This window comes from Numida meleagris, chromosome Z (assembly GCF_002078875.1).
Source record: "Numida meleagris isolate 19003 breed g44 Domestic line chromosome Z, NumMel1.0, whole genome shotgun sequence".
In the NCBI taxonomy this organism is placed as follows: domain Eukaryota; kingdom Metazoa; phylum Chordata; class Aves; order Galliformes; family Numididae; genus Numida; species Numida meleagris.
Window position 1 is genome coordinate 64,446,709 of NC_034438.1, and position 6,117 is coordinate 64,452,825.

A 6,117-nucleotide genomic window follows, 5' to 3' on the forward strand; every position below is an offset into this window, starting at 1 on the left:
CAGTGCTCTCAGATCATCACTATCTTCAGTGTGATCTGAAAAAGTGCATCTGATGAATGAATGCACTGAAGAAGATCCTAGTGTTTGAATTTCTTTTATCAGTGAATTCTTAAATCTCTAGCTACCTCACTATGAGATTGCCAAGTAACCTTGGAAGAGAAGACAGTAAAGACATAGAATGTCGCTGAAAGAATGTCGTTCTCTCCAAGTAGCTCTTTAGGGGTGATTATTTATCACTAAATCGTATGAAAATATTAAAAGGTTACTGAGTCAATAGAATGTAAGCATAGTAAGAAATTGAAACTGTAGAAAATGTAGATTTTGATTGTTCAGCAGGCCAAGTGCAATCTTACCACTACACTACAATCTCTTTTTTACATTTTTAGTTCACACTGCCTAGGAAAAAAAGTATTCTTCAAACAAAGACATTTACAAATTGCACTATGAGCCTAAATGTTCTCCCTAAAAATATATTCTCATATATTATTTGAAGTGCAGCATTTACACCACTGGCATCAGCTATTAATTTTTCGCTTGCCCTGTGGCAGCACATCAAGGGACTGAAGCCACCACTGATTCATAGCATTCAGCTCTGTTCAAGCCTGAATAAAATTGCAGCACATGCCCCAAAGGCTGTAAAGGCTAAAGCTTGTGGTTTTTTCCACTGATTTCAGTGATCTGTGCAGCAGATCCTTGCACTTCTGTTCAAATAAATTAGGTTTTTATCAGCACGGGGCAAGGATCTGATTGACCAAAATGACTGGAGAGATTAAGAGGAATAAGAGTTTCATTTATCTGAACGTTTGATCCCCACCACACATTTTAAAGTGCTATTCTGCTCCCTTATCGTGATTGCATTATAGACAGCTATTATTGACTGATGCAGCAATAGCTTGGTGATCTAGTCAAAACAGAGTTACTACTGCAAGATACTAAGCACTGTGCAGACTAAAAGGACTGCCCTATATTACAAAGTTATAACCTGTTCAGGTTACAGTGGCACTGTGTAAGTTTTCAGTGAGAGAGTAAAACATAATCAAGATCTTAAAAGTGACCCTGATCTGAAAGCATGACTCTTAGCAAATTAGCTGATTCGTACAGTGAACAGATCGGCTCACTGTAAGCTATTCTTGAAGAAAAATTATCCAAGATCCCTGTTTGTTTGTTTTTTTTAACAAGCACCAACAGTTTGTGAGTTAAAAAACATTCACGTGGAGACAGAAAAAATTCCATCCAGTCTAAGGGATGGAACTTAGTTCATTCACCCATGTGAGGGAAAAATAGAACAGTGAAGGGGAACATTCAGTGTCAATAAAATAAAGGTCCTTTTAATAGAGAAAAGCTGGAGGGGTTAAGTCTGAGATCACACGTGCTGAAGTTAAGAAATAAAGCTGTTATCACAGGAATAACATTACAATGGGAGCTTAGCAATGCAGATGAAAGACAATAGAAAAAACTGATTCAGTTGTGATTTTTGTACATACTCTTTCAAGAAAACATTCAAGAAATGAAAGCCCAAACCTAAAAGTCCTCCAAAAAGAACCAACTATTTTGAGCAGGTTTTGCCTAACAGAATATGTACTGGTGGAATATCTAGGGCAGGGAAACCTTTAGAAGAATCATTAAATTGAAAGCTGAAATAAAAAGGAAGGAAAAAAAAGAGGAAAAGACTGCAAACCAACAATTGGAGCTATTTGCTCTACAATGACCCCCAAGATCTGCTTCAAAAAAGCCCTGAACTGTATACCCCACAGGTCAATTAGCCAGTCACCTGCTGAACTCTGCCTATCATTACCAAAACCAGCTCAAGAGTCAGCAGTGTCACAACTGGATTTTCTCTTCTGAGTATGTGATTTGAGAGAAAAAAAAAAAAATTATTTTCCTAACAATAAGCTAGTTCTCACCTTGGATGCAACTTGGCCCTTCAATAATTTACATTCATATCATAAGGAACTGCACAAGACCTTCAATTAAATAGTAGTGTGCACTTCCTTAGCCTGAAATCGTGCTGAGGAATAAAACTGAATCCGAACTTATACACGGCCGCGTGCAAAGGGAAAACAAAGTAACTGAATTTGGGGAGTGCAGTATGACAGCTAAGGCAGCAATGTCATTTCAGACCCAGAGTCTACAAGGGTAGAGGTCAGGCACTGGGCAGTTTTCTCATCCCAAAGGTGAAAATGCCTGAAAATTTATAATGGATTGAAGAGCTCAGAGTGAGTAAAGCCAGAGAAGTACAGAAGCTGCTGGGTGCTGCTGAACCTGGCAGCGCAATGCATGCTAGGTTGCCTCATCTTCATGCCCTGGGTCCACCTGGTGGCAAGGCTGAGCTTGAATTCCCAGTGAGTACATGCACAGAACCATGTAACACCCACATTCATGTGCATATTGGTTGTAAGTATTCTACCTGCGATCACCTGTGTTTGCCTGCTGACAGCACTTTGTGTTCACAAAAGAACTCAGTGCTTTTTTAGAAAACCACTAGTATTGCACTGGCAGAAGGGAAAAAGAGCAGATGGAAGAATTTCATTGCACTGATGTGCCCAGAAAATCTGGAGTGGAGTGTACAAGCAGAACAGCGTTGGTACCTTCTGGAAAGGAGCAGTGACACAGGCAAGATGCAGGGTTTCATGTCTATGATGGTGGTTTAATAAAACACAGATACCACAACCACTCCAGTGTAAGAGTAGTAATTACTCATTAAATTTACAAATTCCTATGTAAACCCCAAGAGCAGGCTCAACTCAGACTAGGATGAGGAGGGCAAGTGCTCTCAGAGACATCTGGTGACTGTGTATGTCTTGACCACTGATTTTTTGAGTCGTGCAGCAGCATCTTTGTAGAGAACTACCTGTGGTTTTCTTCTGGCTGGACTTTCAGGGACTGCAGGGCTACCTCCTGACAGGTACACAGGGCACACAGCGCAGAGAGCATACCTCAGTGAAATTATGTGTAACACTAACCACAAAACAAATCAACGGAATACCTAATAAAGAAACTGTAATCCCAGTTACCGCAGCAAACTGGCATCCAGGTTTCTTCACTGCTCCAGGCTGGTCACATCCTCTAAGACACATAGGAATCAAAACTGCCCTTTTCATTAGATTTGCCCCCCAAAAAACACAGAAGAGGCTATACTGCCCAGCATCTTGATTAACAAATGAGTCACTGCACGGAAAAGGCCAATTTAGAACAGCAGCCTGGCATCCATTTCTTCTAACATAGTAATCACTTTTGGAGGACAGCAGAACCTTGTATGTCTCATGGAAGTTTCAACTTCCAAGTAAATATGATCCTAAAATACCAGAATCACAAAAAATACTGCTGAGGAAAACACAAAAAAAAGTCACCATGTCATAGTATGTAATCATCAGTTTGTGCAAAGTTCATTGACTTGTACAAAACGAAGAAATGTTATTCCCTGGTGAGATGTTAAAGTGGTACACATCTATTTATGGCATACACGCACACACATACAAAAAGAAATACTGTCAATCTGTACAGAGCAAATTTCATCTTATTCTTCAGTAATTCTGAGTATTTTTGGTTACAGAAAACAGAAATAGACTGCAAACTAATTAACCAACTGACTCGTTCCTCTCATTCAAAATGTTGCCATCTTTTGGAAATAGTAGAGGACAAAAAGGGTCATCCCATATAACAGAACTCAGCATGCTGTACATATTCTGGGATGTATTTTGGTTGCCTTGGGTGGTCTTTTAAAATAAATTCCTGGAAATGCAATATATGCAACTAATCTTCAATCTCAGAATGTTTGTGCTTATTTATGCAAATATTTCATCCTCTGTTAAATAAAACATAAACTGATACTGCACTGGCTGTCCTAAGCACTTCATTAAACATACTCTTGGTCATCTTTAACGTGGTAGAAATTATTTGCAATAGGACCAGTTGAGTTAGCATCTATTCACTCTGATTTTGCAGTCACCACCATCCAAGCTGTGCAAATAAGTTTCAGTTTGATGATCACACATAAAAATGGGAGGAAAAAATGGGCTACAACAAAGTTACTTGTGAACAGATTTTGGAAAAGTTTTAGTTGAAAGAATAAAATTTCAGTTCCAAAATTCAGTATTGAAATATCAACTTAAAACAGTCCTGTAAATATTTAATTCTTCATAATTGATTACTAATGTATACAAAATTGGCAACATCATTTTTATTCAGTTCAGTAAACCAGTACTTTTCATTTTTCCCCATGACTGTCATCCAGCTAAAAGTCACAACTCTAATAACAGACTTTCAGGTACCCAGGAAAAAAATTCAGATTTCTTTCTCTGGATTCAAAAGAAATCCTTCTGCTGTGAACTGCAGTCCTCCACCTTGGAGGGGAGTATTTGTAGATGTACCAGTACTATAGCCAAAGAAAAGGTCTGTGTCACCCAAAAGTTATGGATGTACTTATCAGGATAAAATGAATATTATCTTGCCTTGAACTCCAATATAAACGTACTAAAAAAAATAGTGTGCACATTTATGGTTAATACTGTGAGCCAGGCACAGTTTTAGATGAGAAGTGAGCAGTGTGATCATCCAAAAGGCAAAGGTGAGCTAAGTTGAACAGGGGAGGCATCCAAGTAAGGAAAGTGGCAGGAGAGGACAAGATTAACTACAAGGCTTTGCAAATAGGCAAGGCAGAACATCCTTCCACATACAAAGTAGGAATACAGAAGAAATAAAAATTAACAAAACAGCAAGCAGAAGAGACATCTATCCACCCTTTTTTTTCCTTTTTGTTTTGGAAAGGGAAAGCAGTAACATAAATATTGGCAACAGCAAGGTGAACCTGAGCAGAAAGAAAACAAAAATTTGTTTGGTTCTTATTTTTCTCACTGAGGATCTCTTCAGCCTGCGCACCCTGATGTCAGGACAAGAAACCACCACTGGTTCTGGACAAAAGGCATCAGACTCATGGTGCTATAAAACCCAAAGCTATTTTAGAGTACAGTTGCTTAAGATTAATAGTTTTGAATGTGCACCACTGTAAGAACTGCCCATCAGAAACAAGTGCATTTTAATGAGTTAGTCTAACAAAATTTGAACCTGGCCTGATCTGGAAGTCTTTTAAACTGTCTCACCATAACAAATCCTGATTTCCTGAATTGGATATATATATATATATATGTATATATATATGCACATATATTCTGTAGCAGATGTAATAGTATAACTAGGAACAAGCAGCTTTGAGCAGGTACAGGATATTCCGAGAAAAGAACAAAGTCTACACTGGCTTCCCACAAAATCAGAAAATCCAGAATTTTAGGCAAGTTGAAGAAGGTAACCCTCTACTGTTACTAGGACATTAGTACTTACTGTATATGGTAAACCACCACTTAATAAAAAGTGTGCTTCAAAATTATGATTCTTCTCTGTTGTATCAATTCATTCATTTCTTCATAGCAGTGCTCCCACAGAATGACTGTGGGAGCTGATTCAAGGAGCAACTGAAAAAGCAGAACAGCTACAACACCATGCAAGGACAGCTTTGGAAGTAGCAATAGGGTCATGATCTTCCCATCTACTTTTGTTCTTGCTGCTCAAACCAAACTGACATAAACACTTCTTTTCTTACAAAAAAAAATGTAAGCCACCAAGTGTTATATGAAAAGGAGAAGAGGCCTCTGAAGAGAAATGTAAAAATCAGACAAGAGTTTCTAGAAGGGTCAAGAAATGAGGCAAAAGGCATGCATTATGAAGCAGAGTTTGTAGCAGTGCTATTAGCTTAAGAATTTCAAGAAAATGTTGTGTAGGAAAAGTACAGCTGGCAAAGAGGAGTAGCAAACTTCCATCAATGGCTCTACCTAGAAAAAGATGCTTTTCTCCAAGGACAATAGTTCCTTTTGTGGACTGCAGACCCACAGCCGTGGCAAAACCCTCTACACCATGCTGTGTTCATTTCATAGATTCACACCTGACAGCTAAAGTTGGTAGGAACTTGCTATTATTCATGTGTTTGAAACTCTCCAAGGATCACAATTCTCTGTTCTGTTTCTGATCGCACACAAGGTTTAAACTCGTCCTCAATGGAACAGAAAATGGAGACAGTAATTCACTTCTTGACTGTTTACAGTTTAAAAAGTTTTGGTTTCCATG